Source organism: Manis javanica, chromosome X, assembly GCF_040802235.1.
Source record: "Manis javanica isolate MJ-LG chromosome X, MJ_LKY, whole genome shotgun sequence".
In the NCBI taxonomy this organism is placed as follows: Eukaryota; Metazoa; Chordata; class Mammalia; order Pholidota; family Manidae; genus Manis; species Manis javanica.
In genome coordinates this window covers 102,277,542-102,295,901 of record NC_133174.1, presented here as the reverse complement: position 1 = coordinate 102,295,901, position 18,360 = coordinate 102,277,542, and positions in this window count along the sequence as shown.

The following is an 18,360-nucleotide window of genomic DNA, read 5'->3' as shown; positions in this document are numbered from 1 at the left end:
AGTGTGATCCTGAAGTCTGTGCCCTTTTCTGTATAGCAGTGTTTCTCAAGCTTTCGTGGGTCTTGGATTCTGTTGAGAAAGCTACGGACCTTTCCCTCCCTCAGAAATAGGCACATAATTTCCATGTTTCATGGCCTCCAGGTTAAGAACAGGTGAACAGACTCCTGTCACCTTTCCAATATTACAGTATCATTAGTGTGTTCACCCAACCACTCATGTTCATTAGCAGTTTTTTATTATGGAATTACCTAATTAAAAAAAATAAGCCTTAGGTGATGTATTAAAACTCAGGTTTCCAGGAAGGCATAATAGATACCCTATAGTGAAGGGAAATTCCAAAGCTACGTCATCATATACAGAATTTACAAAGGAAACACTCCAGAACAGGTTGTAGAAAATAAAAAGAAGCCATACTGTGGAGGAGAGTGGAAGGGAAAACTTGTGAAAACATTTCTTTGCAGAGATCTGTTGCCAGGCTGACTCCATTCCACCTTCTACAGGAGTGTGAGGGTGGGGGAGATACTACCTCCTTCACCTCAGCCCTAGTGAGAGGGTGTTTCAACAGACCACTCAGAGAACTTGACATTTGTTCCCTGCAGTTGAGGCAGAGGTTTGGAGCTTTACTCCATTCTGAGAAAAACTAACGTGGCCCTTGGCAGGAAGACAGGGTTGACTGCTGGGATTGGCTGGCATTCCCAGAATTTGCCAGGGCAAGAAATGTTTGAGTGTTTCCAGGGATCCAAATGGGGGCCATGCAGGAGAGAGAGGGAGAGCCAACGAAAGTCAACTGGACTGTCTCCAATCGAGCCACCTAGAGGAGTGGAGAGACTTCAGAAAGAGAAAAACAAGAAAAAAGTGATAACTATTGGATTCCTAGGGTCTGAGGAAGGAATTGTCAACTACCAACCTGAATATAAATGCATCAACTCAGGTCTCCCATATTGCAGGAGAGGGGTTCTTGGTGATGCAGGCCTTTAAAGAATCCAAGGAAGAGCCAGAGACCCAGGGAGTGGGGAAGCCATTCATTTTACCAAGGAAGGAATGACTGATTCCTTTACCTGTCTTGCTTGTTCCTACTTCTGCCCTAGTGAGGGTCCAAATAGGAGTTGGCAAGTGGAGAGAGAAAGAAGAAAACCTATCCCCAGTCCCTTCCCCAAAGGCAGGTGATCACAACCTACAGGCTTTAGGGGAAGGGAGGACATTATCTCTAAGTAAAACCTGAAGAATTTAATTAGTATTGTGGACTGAATACATCCTGATTACTGAATCTAGACTGTGTTTTGTGACTTTGAGTGATCTTACAACTGTTGGTTTTTGAAGAAATGAGCAGAAAAGTCATGTCATCTATCCAAATTTCCATCCAGTCTCAGGGAAAATTAACTCCAATAGTGTGTATTTTATTTGTACATTGGGAGACAAAATAAAATTGTTTTGATTCTATCATAAATTATACTTTAAAAAACTTGTTATACTAGTTAATTTCTTCATTCAACAAACATCTGATTGCCTATTTGTGCCATTCATTGTGCTAGAAGTAGGACATACAGTGAAATAAAAATAGCCTTTGCCTTCAAATTGCTTTTGGTCTTTGGCAGGGGTCAGCGAACTTTTTCTGTAAAGGGCCAGAGAGTAAACATTCCAGGCTTTGCAGGACACTTAAGGTCTCTGTTGCATTTTCTTCTTTTTAACCAACTGTATAAAAATGCTAAAACCAGAGGGCTGTACAGAAAGACGCCATAGGTCAGATTTAGCTCTTGGGACCTAGTTTGCTGGTGCCTAATGTGTAGAAAAAACAAATTTTTAAAAACCACCAATGACCATATATTTAATATGATTGAAGATGTGTTTAGGGCACATGGGGAGGAGATACAGATACATGACTTAACTTTGATTGGGGAATCAGAGTTCTAGGAAGTGGCAATGTTGATTTGGGAACTGAAGGATGAGTAGGAGTTGGTCAGGGTTAAAGGAGGTGTTATTCAAGGCAGAGGTAGCTGCCTGTACAGAGGCATCAAAGCTTGACAGAGCATGGTCCAGTTTAGAAACTACAGAAGGAGAAACTGAACCTTATAGAGGTTAAGTAGTTTGCTCAAGGTCACACAACTAGTAAGTAATGGAGCCTAAACTGTTAACCCAGATGTGTCTGACTCTAAGCCCATGCTCTTAGCCACTGTCTTGCACTCCTGCTCTGGTACTGAAGCCATATCTAAGATCTACTTAGTATTTGCAAATCAGCAGCTCTGCCTGCCTTATTTCTGATTCCCCTGAGCCCCGGGGGGAGAGGTTGTCAAAGTTCTAAAAGGGTTTGCAGACTTTAAAAATAAGACAGTAAATTAATAATATTGGGTTGCTCGATTAGAACTCTAGTTCTCCATTTTAAAAGTAACTTTTCTACTCAATAAAACCTAGTACACATTGCTCAAATTCAGAGTTTGCTTATTCATCCTTCGAGGAAGATTTTTCCCCCTGGTAGCTAAGCTTTAGCACTGTAATAAACTAATTTCTTACCTTCTTATTATAGATTTAGATGTTTAGAAGGGGTAGTACCCTCTGGCTTACAGTACAGATGGTGATTGGTCCAAGCACTGTTCCTTTCTTCATTGCTCACATTGATGATCTTAAACAAGTTAATTTACTCAGCATACATTAAATCTATCAATTTTTTATTGATTGCTTGGTGAATTTTTATTGAGGTAGTATGGTTTGGAAAACTAGATTAACTATGCAGCAACTATTCCTTGAAAACACTTACCGTAAAGCCTGCTGTGTACTGGAGTCAGCAATAATAAGGGTTGAAATGAGGAGGAAAAGAGAATGGGAAAGGCCAGGGCTTGCTGATGCTGGCCTTCCAGTAGTCAGTGGTTCTTAACCAGGGCTGTGCTTTATCACTCAGGGAGCTCTTTAAAAATACAGAATCTTGACCCTATCCCAGACCTTCTGCAGGGCTGAGACCTGAGAATGTGTATTCTTAACAGGCTCCCCAGGTTAAGAAGCACTCCTTTGGGAAACAGACAGGTAAGTGCCTAATGAACTAACTGTACTAAAAAAAAATCAGATACCGTTGGTCTATGCATAGAAATTCTGCTAATTTTTTTACACAAATAGAAATTCCTAAAATTCATAAAACCCACAAAAGACTATGAGTACCCAAAGAAATCTTTAGAACAAAGCTGGAAGCATCACAGTTACTGATTTTAAACTATATTACAAAGTAATAGTAATCAAAACAATATGATACTGACATTAAAAATGGACATATAGACCAATGGAACAGAATAAAAAACCCAGCCATAAACCCATGCATATAAAGTCAACTAAATTTGATAAGGTAGCCATAAATACTCAATGGAGAAAAGATAGTCTCTTCAATAAGTGGTGTGAGGAGAACTGAATATCCACATGCTAAAGAATTGAAATTGGGCTCTTATTATATGCCACTCATAAACATTAACTAAAAATAGATTAAACACTCAGATATAATCCCTGAAACCATAAAACTCCCAGAATTAAAAATAGAGAAAAATTTCCTTGACATTGGTTTGGGCAATGACTTTTTGGATATGACACCAAAAGCACAAGCAACGAAAGGGAAAAAGAACAAGTGAGACTACATCAAACTAAATAGCTTCTGCAGAGCAAAAGAAACAATCAGATGAAACAGCAACCTATAGCGTGGGAGAAAATTTTGCAAGCCATATCTGATAAGGCGTTAACATCCAAAATATATAGGAATTTACACAACTAAATAGAAAAAAGAACAGGAAAACAAAAAAACACAAATAATCCAATTAAAAAATGGGCAAAGGACCTAAATAGACATTCTTCCAAAGAAGATATACAAATGGCCAACAGCTACATGAAAAAGTGCTTAACATTACTCATTGTCAGGGAAGTGCAAATTAAAATCACAATAAGACACCACCTCACACTTGTTAGAATGGCTATTATGAAAAAAACAAGAGGTAAGTGCTGGTGAGATAAGTGGAGAAAAAGGGATCCTTGTGTGCTGTTGGTGGGAATGTAAATTGCTATAGCCACTGTGGAAAATAGTATAGCAGTTCTTCAAAAAACGAAGAATAAGACTACCATATGACCCAGCAATCCCACTTTTGGGTATATAGCCAAAGGAAAATAAATTACCATCTTGATTTGCACCACCATGTTCATTGCAGCATTATATATAATAAGAAGGACATGGAAACAACCTGTGTATGTATATAATGAAATATTATTCAGCTGTAAAAACAGTGAAATCCTGACATTTGTGACACCATTCATGAACCTTGAGGGCATTATGCAAAGTGAAATAAGTCAGACAGAGAAAGATAAGTACTATATGATGTCACTTATATGTAGAATGTAAAAAAAAGTAACTCAGTAACTCAGAGAAACAGAGTATATTAGTGGTTACCAGTGTGGGGAAGTGAGTGTAAGTGGTCAAAGGGTACAAACTTCCAGGTATGAGTAAGTTTTGAGAAGCAATGTACAGCATGTTGACTATAACACTACTGTGTATACTTAAAAGTTGCCAAAAATAGATCTTAAAATTCTCACCACAAAAATAAAAGTAACTTTGTAAGGTAGCAACTATGTAAATTGATGGGTGTGTTAACTAACTTCATAGTGGTAATCATTTTACAATATATTTGTATATTAAATCAACATGTTGTATACCTTAAACTTACACAAAGCTGGAAAATTATATGAAATACTGCTTAAGAAGAGAGAATATGAAAGTTCACTCTTCTAATGTTTTAGTACCATGTAAAATGGGATTTTATTACTAATTCAGTTGGATTTTATCACAGTAGCGAGTACGATGCTTTTTAGTGCTATACTTCCAGAAGAAATGGAACAAATGGCAAAGTGAGAGCTCACACTTTAATCAAAACAAGTTTATGTATTTCAATAAATTAAAGACAGCAGACAGATTACATGCATATATTGCTTCTACATCCCAAAATAAGAAAGGAATATAAACAATATAAATTCATGATGATGAAGACAATGGGAAAGGGGTCATTAGTGGATGAAAGTTGAATGAAAGCTGGGAAGTACATGGGGGAGTGGTAACTGATGAAACAGCATGGAAGAAGCCACAGTTTAGAATACTTGCAGAGAGGTGATATTGGAGGGTTAGTCTTTAAAGGGATTGAGAGGTCCAAAAGAAAAGTCTTTCAACAAAATGGCTAGCTCCCTACTCATGTATATGAAGATCCCAATCCCTTTTTTATTGCATTATTCTTCTATGTGGACAAAAAAAAAACAGTGATCACCAGATATTTGATGAAAACTTTCAACAGGACAGAAAAAGACAAGTAGAAAAAATAATAAAGGACCCTGACCCTTGAGAGAGAAAAAGAAGAGAAAAAAACTCTAATCAGTAAACTCAGAAAGAGTAAAATAATTGCATTTATATAACAAATAGGATATTTGAAAATAAATAAAAAGGTCAAGAAAGAAAGATCTCTTGAAATAAATGTGATGGTTAAGATGAAATTCAAGGGAAAAGTTGAAAGAGTTGAGGAAATATCAAAGAAAGTAGCACAAAAAGACTAAAAGAAGGAAAATGAGATAGAAAAAAACATATGATACATAGAGTGTAAACTTGGGTGATCCAACTTTTGACCATAGGAATTCAAGAGAGAACAAAGTAGATAGAATTATTAAAGAAACAAGTCAAGAAAACACTGCAGAGTATATTCCTGTGAAATTTCAGAATACAAAGTATAGAGATAGCCTCAAAGCTACCAAAGTAAAAAAACAGGTTACAAAGAAGTGAGAATGATATTGACATCAGAATTCTTATCAGCAGTCTTACAGATAAGACCACATTGGAATAATGCCTTCAAAGTTCTGAAAGAAAATGACTTTCTTCAACATAGCATGCTATACCCAGTTGAGCAATCAGTCAGGTGTGAGAATAGAATAAAAACATTTTCAGATATGAGATGACTTCTGAAATTAATTTGCATCAATTCCTTTAAAGGAAGTTGCGGGTTTAGCAAAAAAGAGGAAATAAAACCAAGAAAAAGGAAGACATGAGTTCTTGACAAGTATGGATCTAACCCAGGGAAGCAGTTAAGTTCCAGGGTGGTACCTGTAAAGTAAATGTAGAGAGAAATTGGTCCACAGTAGAGCCTGAGGTTGAAGCCCTCTGGGAGGGAAGTTTCCAGATAAAAATTTTCCATTCATTGGTTATGATGGAGACATTAAAAAGAAACCAACCAGCAAAGTAAGAATATGGTACAGTCAAATAGTACAAGGTGGGGAAAAACTGTTAGAAACTGCAGGGAAAAAAATTAAAGACTTGAACAAGAAGAAATAGAATCTAATTCTTGGCCCTGAAGTGAATGCTATGAACCTGGCAGTGATGACTGGTTTTAACTTTCAGGTTAACCTACAAAGTACAAGAGACTTAATTATGATTGTAGAAAAAATGCACAAGAAACATGAATGAAAAAACTGGGGTGGTCAAAGGAAGAACACTGAAGGAACATGTAATAGAAGTACTACACCTGTAAGATGTAAAATTCAAGGTAATAGGTAGAGGAATCAAAATCGTTATATAATTATATTAGATAAATGGGAGAAGGAAGAGAGAATGATATAAGTAAGGCCGAGTGGTATAAGCATTTAATATAGAGATAGGAGGTGGTAAGTACAAGACTAAAGAGTTAAACAAGTAAAAGAGTTTGTCCTGGAGAGCATTACTATGTGCATAGTGGAGCAGAAGTCTGTTGCTTTGTGTCTTAAGCCCTTTTATATTTTATCATGTTTTAACCCTGTGTGTGTATTACTTTGATACATGCTTTTTAATTATTTAAGAACTTAAGCTATGTGGTTTTTTAGGTTTTTGTCCAATAAAGATGGTCACCATGGATAATGGGATTTCAGTCAGAAAAAATCAATTGACAAGCATTTGTTGCTCACTTATGCTCCTAGCTCCCTGCCAGGTGATAAATGGAGCTTTAAGGGTATTTAAGACACAGACTTTGTCCACAAGAGACTAGTTGGGAGAAGTAATCCAGTACATGAAACAATCAGAGAATGTAAATACATAGTAAAATGTTGAACTGTTAGAATGCTAATTATGCCCACTAGAAAACATGGCAGCAGGAAGATAAAAGTGGTTTGGACTGAAATTAGGGAGGGTTTCGCATAGAGCTTGGGCTTGTTTCTGGCCTTCAGTGATGGCAAAGATAGGAATAGGTCTAGAAGGGAAGAGCCTTAGAGGAGGGAAAGGCAACATGAACAATGGCTTGTAGAAGACTTTTTTCTACTTAGTTATGTATTAGGTAGAAATTTTATCCTCCCTAATACCGCTAAAAAGCTCTTTTGCTCTAAATCTCCCTAATATAACAACTTTTTCTGAGTGGACTATTTTTTTCCTGCTGAGAGTGCAGAAAATTTCCTGTCGCTTTGCAGAATGGAAACTGCCATTTAGTAAATGAGCTCTTCTCTATTCTGTTCTCCTTTGGTGCCAAGTCTTAATAAAGAGAGATGGGTTCCCCCACCATGCCGCTGCTTCCCATCTCACACTGATGACTGTGAGACTGAGAACCTGACCTTGTCATTGTCCAGTAATATAAAAGGCTTCATTCTTATTTATTGCCATACTTTAATTACTAGGGGAAAAGTATCAGTTATAAAACAAAAGATTTAAAATAATTTCAATAAAGCTAGGATGTGTGAGCAAATTAAAATCTCTTTTCTCCATGTTCTCTTCTTTGGTGGGGGGGAGTGAAGGTGGTAGAGTGATTAGTGTTACGTAGGTTAAATTTAATTAATAGGCACTCACAACACTGTTCTGTGAAGAATGTACATGTCAAAACCGTGTTGCTATAGGGCTATCAGTTCAAATATTTGAGTTCAATTCAGTGAAAAAGTTAGCCAAGTTCTTAGACTTAGTTGGTCATCCTGGAAGCCCTTTACAGATATGGCTGGAGTCAGTCCTTATCTTTTTAGCCCTGAAGATAAGCTTTATAGTATATTCATTGACTCCCTAAACCCTTTGGGAGATGATATTAGCTGCTCCCCATGTGTTGTGAGGTAATGTGGAAACACCAAGAATACCCTTTGCCCCCAATTCACCCCAAACTATTCCCTTCTTCTTTATACTGGTCCAAATCTAAAATGCCATTTACTCATCCAGTCATTCCTTGGTGGTATGATTTTGAACCTTTAGAGACCCTCAGCTAAATTGCATGTACCCCTTAGGTTAGTTTTTTATGACTCCATTCAATTTCTGACACTGCAATTTTTCTGATTGTGTGTTTCAGGTAACACTAGTGCTTTTATTACATTTGTTTAAATTTGAATTATGAAACTATGAAATCCTTCATATATATGAGATCATATATAGCATGTGCATATTGTTTAAGTAATAGTAACAAATGAGCATCCATCTACCCACTAACAGATGTAAGAAATTGAATATGACCAAAATTTTTGAAGTACCTTCTTCCCAGAATTAACCACAATTTGGAATTTTGTGTTTGTTATCCCCTTGCTTTTCTTTATGTATCTCTAAACAATGTTGTTTAGGTTTTATGCATGTTCTAGATCTTTACATACATAGATTCATGCTGTGTGTATTTTTTCTGAAACTTTTTCTTTCAGTAATATGTTTGTGAGATTCATCCATGTTGACGTGTATGGCTGTAACTCATTCATTTTTCCCTGCCTAATTATTTTATTGTGTACAAACACTAAAATTTATCCATGCTACTGTCTGATTGTTTACCTTGGATTAAAAACCTTCTTTTTTTCAAGATAATATGTACTTATGATTGAAAAAGAAAACCTTAAGCAATATATAAATATAGAAGGGGAGAGTTCTTTTCACTCTTCCCCCTCACCTTTACAGAAGTAACTACTGTTAACACTTTAGTTTCTCTATCTCTAGACTTCTATGCACATACAAATATGTGTGCATCTGTGTGTGTACACATACAAATAATAGGGTTATGTACACATTGTTCTGCAATTTATTTCCATGTATACCATGGACAGCTGCCCATGGCATTAGTTACATATCTAGTTTGTTCTTTTAAGTCTTCTCTTTATTCCTTAGTAAGTATATAGCTTAAATTATTTAACTAATATCCTATTGACAAATACTGGGTTCTTTGAAGTTTTGTTATTATAACAACACTGCAGTGACTGTCCTTATATATACATATCTCTGCATAGAGAGGTGGAATCATTAGGATGAAAATATTCAAGCTTAAAACTTTTATTGATACAACTAATTTCTTTTTAAAAAGTGGTCACCAATTTATACTCCTACTAACATTGTATTGGCACAATCTTTTCTACATTCTCCCTCTGGTGAGAGACAGGAGCTAATAATTAATGTTTTCTGTTTCTGATTATAAAAGAACTACACTTCATTTGTAGATGAAGTTGGAAAACATAGAAGAGTATTATGAAAAAAAGGTAAAATATGTTCTATTCTTACTAATCAGTAAGAACCACCATTATCTGGCTTTGATGTAGTTAATTTCTACTCTTTTTTTCTTTTTGCACATTGATGACCTTTGACGTTGAAGGGAAATATGTCCTAAGACACTGACAACTCCCCCAAGTCTTGAATAGCTATAATGTATTTCACTCACAAACACAATTTTTGTAGTGACTATAGTCCACTCATTGAAACAGTTTTCTAATCACTTTTATTTATTTTCATATATATCATATAGTGAACTTGTCCATATCAAAGATCTACACCACCATCAAATAGCTCTACACTGTTATTTAAAACTTCTATTTGCTGCTAGGCATGATCTTACATGTGTTTCCTCTTTCTCTCATTTCCATCACCAGAAATTGCATTTGACTTTTCTTTTTAGGCCACTTAAGAAAGAATTGAAAATAATGCCTGTTGGCTTTCATTCTATTATTCTTTTCTTTCTATTCATTTTCTTTGAATACTCATGTTTTCTGGAATAATATAACACTCTAATAGTAAATTATTCTAAACTTTTCTATTCTTTCATGCGTTAGTGTATATTTTTCAAAATTTCTAGGCCTGAGGTAAAAATAATGACTATTAGCAGTTCCCTACTAGCCTCTCAGAATGTATAGATCATTGCTGCATTATCCAGTACAAAACTGGATTTTTAAAACACCAAGTTATTTTCTTTTCATTTTTAGAATTAGGTACAATATGCATGTCATGTTGCTTTTCTACTTATCTATTTTTTTAAACTTTCACAAAAATAGTATCATGCTAGATATATTATTGTATGCTTTGATTTTTTATTTAACAATTCCTTGTAGTAATCTTTTCTGTTCCACACATAGAGATTTACCTCATTGTTTTTATTTTTTTATTTTATTATTTTTTTTGAAATCATTAAGAATTTACCTCATTGTTTTTAACATCTGGGCAATATTGTACAAAAATGATTTCCTACAATTTATTCAACCATCACTCTATTGATGAACATTTGGGGTTTTTTTTTTAGTTGTTTGCTTACTATAAACAATGCTCCTTGAGTCACCAGCTTATTTCACTTTGCCTGAGACTTTTTGGGGTTAGCACTAAAAGTCCTACATCCCAGGAAGCACTTTATCCTCAGTAAACTGGGATGGGTGGTCACCCCACTCTTACATTTTCCTATGTCAATTCTTACCCACTGATACTTTTGTTTCTGTCATACCATATACTTCCCAGAAGTCAGATTTCCAGGTCATCTGATTGCTTTTATACATGACACTTTGTTGGAAGTCCTATTAGAATGGAATCCAGGTAATTTCTCAAATGGAGAATGTGCCAGGCAAGTCGTAGAGTATGGTTCTGGGCCTTCTTAGAAGCCATAATAAAAGTCTTTTGGCATTAGGCTATTTGAGCGAGGGAGGAGAGAATCACAGAAAGGGCATAAGGATTGCTGAATGGTTAAAGGAAAATGTGCAAGGAACCCCCAAAGAGATTTTACCCTCATAGTTTTGCCTAGAATGAATCCCGTTATGAGGATTCTCTAGATTAAGGGCATAGCAGTGAGTTAAGAATGTAGAAGCCTGTCTTTAATATCTTTGTGTTTCAATTTTTTAAATTCAAATAGTAAGAACTAAATAATCATCCTCTTCTTGTATCCTACAGGTATTAGAAAGCTAAATTCCAGTGTTTATAAAAGTACATTGAGATCCTTAAGCTGTGAAAGGGTTATAAAAATATGAAATACTTGTCCCAGTAATCCACAGATGTCCTCTTGGCTCCTTCACAGACGCCTTATATTATTAGCATTTCTTAATTAATATTGAGCAAACAAGGTTTCAAGAGGCCTGTTTAATAGGTACACATATAGGTCCCACCATCTGAGGTAGTGCATTTCAGATAAGATTCTCAATATTGTTTGCCTCATGCTTTTAGTCAGGCAACAATTAAGGAAGCAAGAACATGTGCCTTCCACAACCTTGCGCTCATCTGTCACTTCTAAGATAGTTTCAAGGCAATTTGACAGGAAGCGCTGGCTGATGGATTGATTGGTTTTCCTGTGATAATTGCCAATGTATTTCCTGTAAAGCCTGAAGAGGGAGAGAGAGTGGGTTAGAAAGGAACATTCTAGGGCTATTTATTCTTTATAATCTTCTTAGATAACTCTTTAGAAATTCTCAGCTTTAGGATACCAGAAAGAACAGCAGCTAATCCACCAAACGCTGTGGAGTAACCAAAACCTGAGAAGCTGCCTTTTTTCACAGAGGCAGAACCGTGAAATGCCTTGCAAACTAAATCCTGAGGCATAGGATAATCTCAGCAGAAAGCAGCCAGGCGGCCTAGTAAAGGCAAAGACTCCAGGACCCTGGATTTAGGACCTTGTTCTGCTGAGTGCTATGAGACCTCGGCCACTGAACACCAGTTTCTCACCTATTAGATATGGTTAGAAATACCTTTTTTACCTGGAGAGGCATTATAAGGTACTGGTCAGAGTGCAGGCCACAGAACCTAAGTGTGAGGTTGAAATCTTGGAGTATTTGTCATAAATTTGTTCTGTAACCTCGGGCAGAAAACTGAACCCTCTGAACCAGTTTCTTAATCTGTCAAATGGGGTTACCAGTGGCATTGGCTCCCAAGTGTTCTTGGAGGGTTATTATGGAGAGTTCATGTGAAGTGCTTAGAACTATGTCTTACACATTTTGCCATCAACATTTACCAAATGTCAGCTGCTATCATGTCTAATGCTTAAAATCACAGGCTCAAGATCTAGCCAGCCTACATCCAAACCCTGGCTCTGCCAGTAAATAACCTTGTAAAATTAATTGAACTCTGCACCACAGTATTTTCATCTGCAAAATGGGGACAGCAACTGTAATGACCTCAGAGGGTTATTGCAAGTATTTCATGAAATGTTCGATGTAAGGGGTTTACAACAATGCCTGGCACAGAGTTAGCCCTCAATAATTATTATTATTTTCTTATCCAGGAGTCTTAATGTAGGTAGGCCCTGCTTATATTCAGGGCTTTCCTTTTCTTCGGCATTACAAACCATCCCTACCCTTTGGTGTTAGCCATGTTCTAAGACCTAGTATTTTTATCATATTTTTTATTTTTCTTTCTCAAAACCTGCTTTCAAGACCTTTTTAAATTCTGCATTAAAGTTTACTTGTCCTTGAGGCTTTGCAATTTAGCTGGATTGTAAAATGGAACTAAAGGGATTTCAGATTGAGGACTGAGGACTGTGGGGCTTCTGGGGAGGGAATCATACCACTGGAAAGCCAACATGACAGGTTCTATTTGCATTCCATAGTTACTGTGAGAAAAATGTGAGCTATTAATACATGCAAAAATCCCCAAATATTGTGCACATACCAAATGTCCAGTGCATGGGATTGCCTGTTACCCTCCAGCTTTTGCTGATAACTCACAATTATGGATTAAAAACACTATTAAGCGAGTGCTTCTTGTGTGCTGAGCCTGACATCATCTCAGTTATACATGACACCAATCCTGTGTGGTCTGCATTAACTCCATTTTACATTTTAAAAATTAGGTATATACATCAAGAACTTTAAGTAATTTACCCCAAGTTCATATTGTTCATAAATGATGGAGCCAGGATTTAAGCCTAAATTTATCTAATTTCAAATCCTCTGATCTTTCTACTCTACCACATTTAGAGAGATTTTGTCCTCAGAACACAGTATCACTGGATACAAATCACTTTGGGGATTCAGAGGTTTGTCTGGTAGCCTGGCTGAAGAAGCAGATAGTCTGTTGAGCATTTTTCTTATTACTGCACCTCCCTGGCCAAACTCTTGTCCTGTCCAGCCAAAAGGACTGCTGTGGTGAATACCCTGATATTCATTTTGAAATGTATGTTTCCAGAGTTCCAAATGGGTCCAAACGGTGGACTAAACTGTGATTCGAAGTGCTGACTTTAGTTTGATGTTTGCATGGATGTGTCTGCAATAATGAAAGAAGGAAACCCAGTTGATGACTGGGTAGATGGTTCCTTCCTTGAGTTCTACTAAAGTAGAATAAGAGCCCGATCAGCAGAGTACTCCTAACATCTGTGGGTTGAAAATATGTGTTTACTCATACAACTTCACCTCTGGGTCTGAGGCTAGACCAGCTGATTGTGAGGCTGGCTGATAAGATGGGAAAAGTCATAATTTATATATTTAAAAAATTATTTTCCATGGAGACAGTAAGAACAGATGTTGAGGAATAGGTAATAGAGATAGACATAGATTTTAGTGTTGGTTACCTCATGTTCCCAAAGATTACGCCAGAGATTTTCCATACTACACTGCAGGTTGGATTTTACGGTACATCTTTTTTTGACTCAGCCAAATTTTATTTTATTATTTTTTAAAATTTTGATATCATTAATGTACACTTACTAGAACAACATTACAGTTACTAGATTACCCCCATTATTAAGTCCCCCCATATAACCCATTACAGTCACTGTCCATCAGCATAGTAAGATGCTATAGAATCATTTCGTGTCTTCTCTGTATATACTACCTTTCCATGTCCCCCCACCTACATTATGTGTGCTAATCATAATGCCCCATTTTCCCCCTTATCCTTCTGTTCCCACCCACCCTCCCCAGTCCCTTTCCCCTTGGTAACTGCTAGTCAATTCTTGGGTTCTGTGAGTCTGCTGCTGTTTTGTTCCTTCAGTTTCTTCTTTGTTCTTATACTCCACAGATAAGTGAAATCATTTGATACTTGTCTTTCTCCACCTGGCTTATTTCACTGAGCATAATACCCTCTAGCTCCATCCATGTTGTTGCAAATGGTAAGATTTGTTTTCTTCTTATGGCTGAATAATATTCCATTGTGTATATGTACCACTTCTTCTTTATCCATTCATATGCTGATGGACATTTAGGTTGCTTCCATTTCTTGGCTATTGTAAATAGTGCTGTGATAAACATAGGAGTGCATATGTCTTTTTCATACTGGGCTGCTGCATTCTGAGGGTAAATTCCTAGAAGTGGAATTCCTGGGTCAAATGGTATTTCTATTTTGAGTTTTTTGAGGAACCTCCATATTGCTTTCCACAATGGTTGAACTACTTAACATTCCCACCAGCAGTGTAGGAGGTTCACCTTTCACCACAACCTCACCAACATTTGTTGTTGTTTGTCTTTTGGATGGTGGCCATCCTAACTGATGTGAGGTGATATCTCATTGTGGTTTTAATTTGCATTTCTCTGATGATTAGCAATGTGGAGCATCTTTTCATATGACTGTTGGCCATCTGAATTTCTTCTTTGGAGAAGTGTCTATTGAGCTCCCCTGCCCATTTTTTAATTGGCTTATTTGCTTTTTGTTTGCTGAGGTGTGTGAGCTCTTTATATAATTTGGATGTCAACCCCTTATCAGATATGTCATTTATGAATATATTCTCCCACACTGTAGGATGTCTTTTTGTTCTACTGATGGGATCCTTTGCTGTACAGAAGCTTTTTAGTTTGATATAGTCCTATTTGTTCATTTTTGCTTTCGTTTCCCTTGCCCAAGAAGATATGTTCATAAAGAAGTTGCTCATGTTTATGTCCAAGAGATTTTTGCCTATAATTTTTTCTAAGAGTTTTATGGTTTCATGACTTACATTTAGGTCTTTGATCCATTTTGAGTTTACTTTTGTGTACAGGGTTAGACAGTAATCCAGTTTCATTCTCTTGCATGTAGCTGTCCAGTTTTGCCAACACCAGCTGTTGAAGAGGCTGTCATTTCCCTATTGTATATCCATGGCTCCTTTATCGTATATTAATTGGCCTTATATGCTTGAGTTTATATCTGGACTCTCTATTCTGTCCCACTGGTCTGTGGGTCTGTTCTTGTGCCAGTACCAAATTATCTTGATTACTGTGGCTTTGTAGTAGAGCTTGAAGTCAGGGAGCATAATTCTGCCTGCTTTACTCTTCTTTCTCATGATTGCTTTGGCTATTAGGGGTCTTTTGTCATTCCATATGAATTCTAGAACTATTTTCTCTAGTTCATTGAAGAATGCTGTAGGTATTTTGATAGGGATTGTATTGAATCTGTAGATTGCCTTAGGCAGGATGGCCATTTTGACAATATTAATTCTTCCTAGCCAAGAGTGTGGGATGAATTTCCATTTATTAGTGTCCTCTTTAATTTCTCTTAACAGTGTCCCATAGTTTTCAGGGTATAGTTCTTTCACTTCCTTGGTTAGTTTTATTCCTAGGTATTTTATTCTTTTTGATACAATTGTGAATGGAATTGTTTTCCTGATTTCCCTTTCTGCTAGTTCATCATTAGTGTATAGAATGCCACAGATTTCTGTGTATTAATTTTGTATCCTGCAACTTTGCTGAATTAAGATATTAGATCTAGTAGTTTTGGAGTGGATTCTTTAGGGTTTTTTATGTACAATATCATGTCATCTGCAAACAGGGACAGTTTGACTTCTTCCTTGCCTGTCTGGATGCCTTTTATTTCTTTGTGTTGTCTGATTGCTGTGATCTCCTGAACTATGTTGAATAAAAGTGGGGAGAGTGGGCATTCTTGTCTTATTTCTGATCTTAAAGGAAAAGCTTTCAGCTTCTCGCTGTTAAGTATAATGTTGCCTGTGGGTTTATCATATATTGCCTTTCTTATGTTCAGGTACTTGCCCTCTATACCAATTTTGCGGAGAGTTTTTATGATGAATGGATGTTGAATTTTGTCAAATGCTTTTTCAGCATCTGTGGAGATGTCATGTGGTTTTTGTCCTTCTTTTTGTTGATGTGGTGTATGATGTTAACGGATTTTTGACTGTTGTACCATCCTTGCATCCCTGGAATAAATCCTACTTGATCATGATGGATGATCTTTTTTTTATTTTTGAATTTGGTTTGCTAATATTTTGTTGAGTATTTTTGCATCTATGTTCATCAGGGACATTGGTCTGTAATTTTCTTTTTTTGTGGTGTTTTTACCTGCTTTTGGTATCAAAGTGCTGTTGGCCTCATAGAATGAGTTGGGGACTATTCCCTCCTCTTCTACTTTTTGGAAAACTTTAAGGAGGATGGGTATTAGATTTTCACTAAATATTTGATAAAATTCAGCAGTGAAACCACCTGGTCCAGAGATTTTGTTCTTAGGTAGTTTTTTTTATTGCCAATTCAATTTCTTTGCTGGTAATTGTTCTACTCAGATTTTCTGTTCCTTTTTGGGTCAACCTTGGAAGGTTGTATTTTTCTAGAAAGTTGTTCATTTCTTCTTGGTTATCCAATTTGCTACCATATAATTTTCATAGTATTCTCTCATAATTCTTTGTATTTCTGTGGTGTCTGTAGTGATTTTTCCTTTCTCATTTCTGATTCCATTTATGTGTGTAGACTCTGTTTTTTTCTTGAGAAGTCTGGCTAGTGGTTTATCTATTTTGTTTATTTTCTTGAAGAACCAGCTTCTGCTTTCATTAATTCTTTTTATTGTTTTATTCTTCTCAATTTTATTTATTTCTGCTTTAATCTTTTTTATGTCCCTCCTTCTACTGACTTTGGGCCTCATTTGTTCTTCTTTTTCTATTTTCATTAATTGTGAGTTTAGACTATTCATTTGGGATTGTTCTTCTTTCCTGAGGTAGGCCTGTATTGCAATATATTTCCCTCTTAGCATGGTCTTCACTGCTTCCCACAGATTTTGTGTTGTTGAATCATTGTTGTTATTTGTCTCCATATATTGCTTGATCTCTGTTTTTATTTGGTCATTGATCCATTGATTATTTAGGAGCATGTTATTATGCCTCCATGTGTTTGTGGGCTTTTTCACTTTCTTTGTGTAATTTATTTCTCATTTCGTACCTTTGTGATCTGAGAAGCTGGTTGGTACAGTTTCAATCTTTTTGAATTTTCTGAGGTTCTTTTTGTGGCCTAGTATATGATCTATTCTTGAAAATTTCCATGTGCACTTGAGAAGAATGTGTACCCTGTTGCTTTTGGATGCAGTGTTCTGTAGATGTCTGTTAGGTCCATCTGTTCTAATACGTTGTTCAGTCCCTCTGTCTCTTTACTTATTTTCTGTCTGGTTGATCTGTCCTTTGGAATGAGTGGTGTGTTGAAGTCTCCTAAGATGAATGCATTGCATTTTATTTCCCCCTTTAATTCTGTTAGTATTTGTTTCACATATGTAGGTGATCCTGTGTTGGGTACATAGATATTATACTAGTTATACCCTCTTGTTGGACTGACCCCTTTATCATTATGTAATGTCCTTCTCTATCTCTTGTTACTTTCTTTGTTTTGAAGTCCATTTTGTCTGATACAAGTACTGAAATCCTGCTTTTTTCTCCCTGTTAGTTGCATGAAATATCTTTTTCCATTTTAAGGTGCATCTTAATGAGCGTTTGCTGTGCTTACAAACACTGGATGGAGAACAGGGTGGTCTTTTGTTAAATACAGTACTGGCTCATAGTGGATTATGTCTTGGAAGGATGTTGTGACTGCATCTCAATACATGCTTCACTTCTAATGAATAAAAAAAGAATGACTGTTCACTTCCTCCCCAATTAATATCTTGGGATGAGGACCCCTTTGACCCAAGAGCCACAGGTACTAAGAGATTCTGTGTCATGAACAAAGATGAACTGGCAGCTGCTTGCAGACTACAATTTGCTAATAATGTAGTAGATGAGACAAACCTGTCAGTATACTTAATGCAAAACAGAATGAAGTGCATGCTAGGCAGAGTTATCAGTGCTAAGTAGAGTGACTTGGGAGTATGGAGGAAGGTTAAGTTAGTTCTGCCTAGAGAGATTAGGGATGGCTTCACAGTAGATTAGCCCTTGACCTGGACCTTAAAAAATGAGTTGAGATTTGATAAAGAAGATGGAAGGAAGAATATTCCAGCTGAAGGAATCCCATGATGAAAGGCACAAATATGTGGAAGTAAAT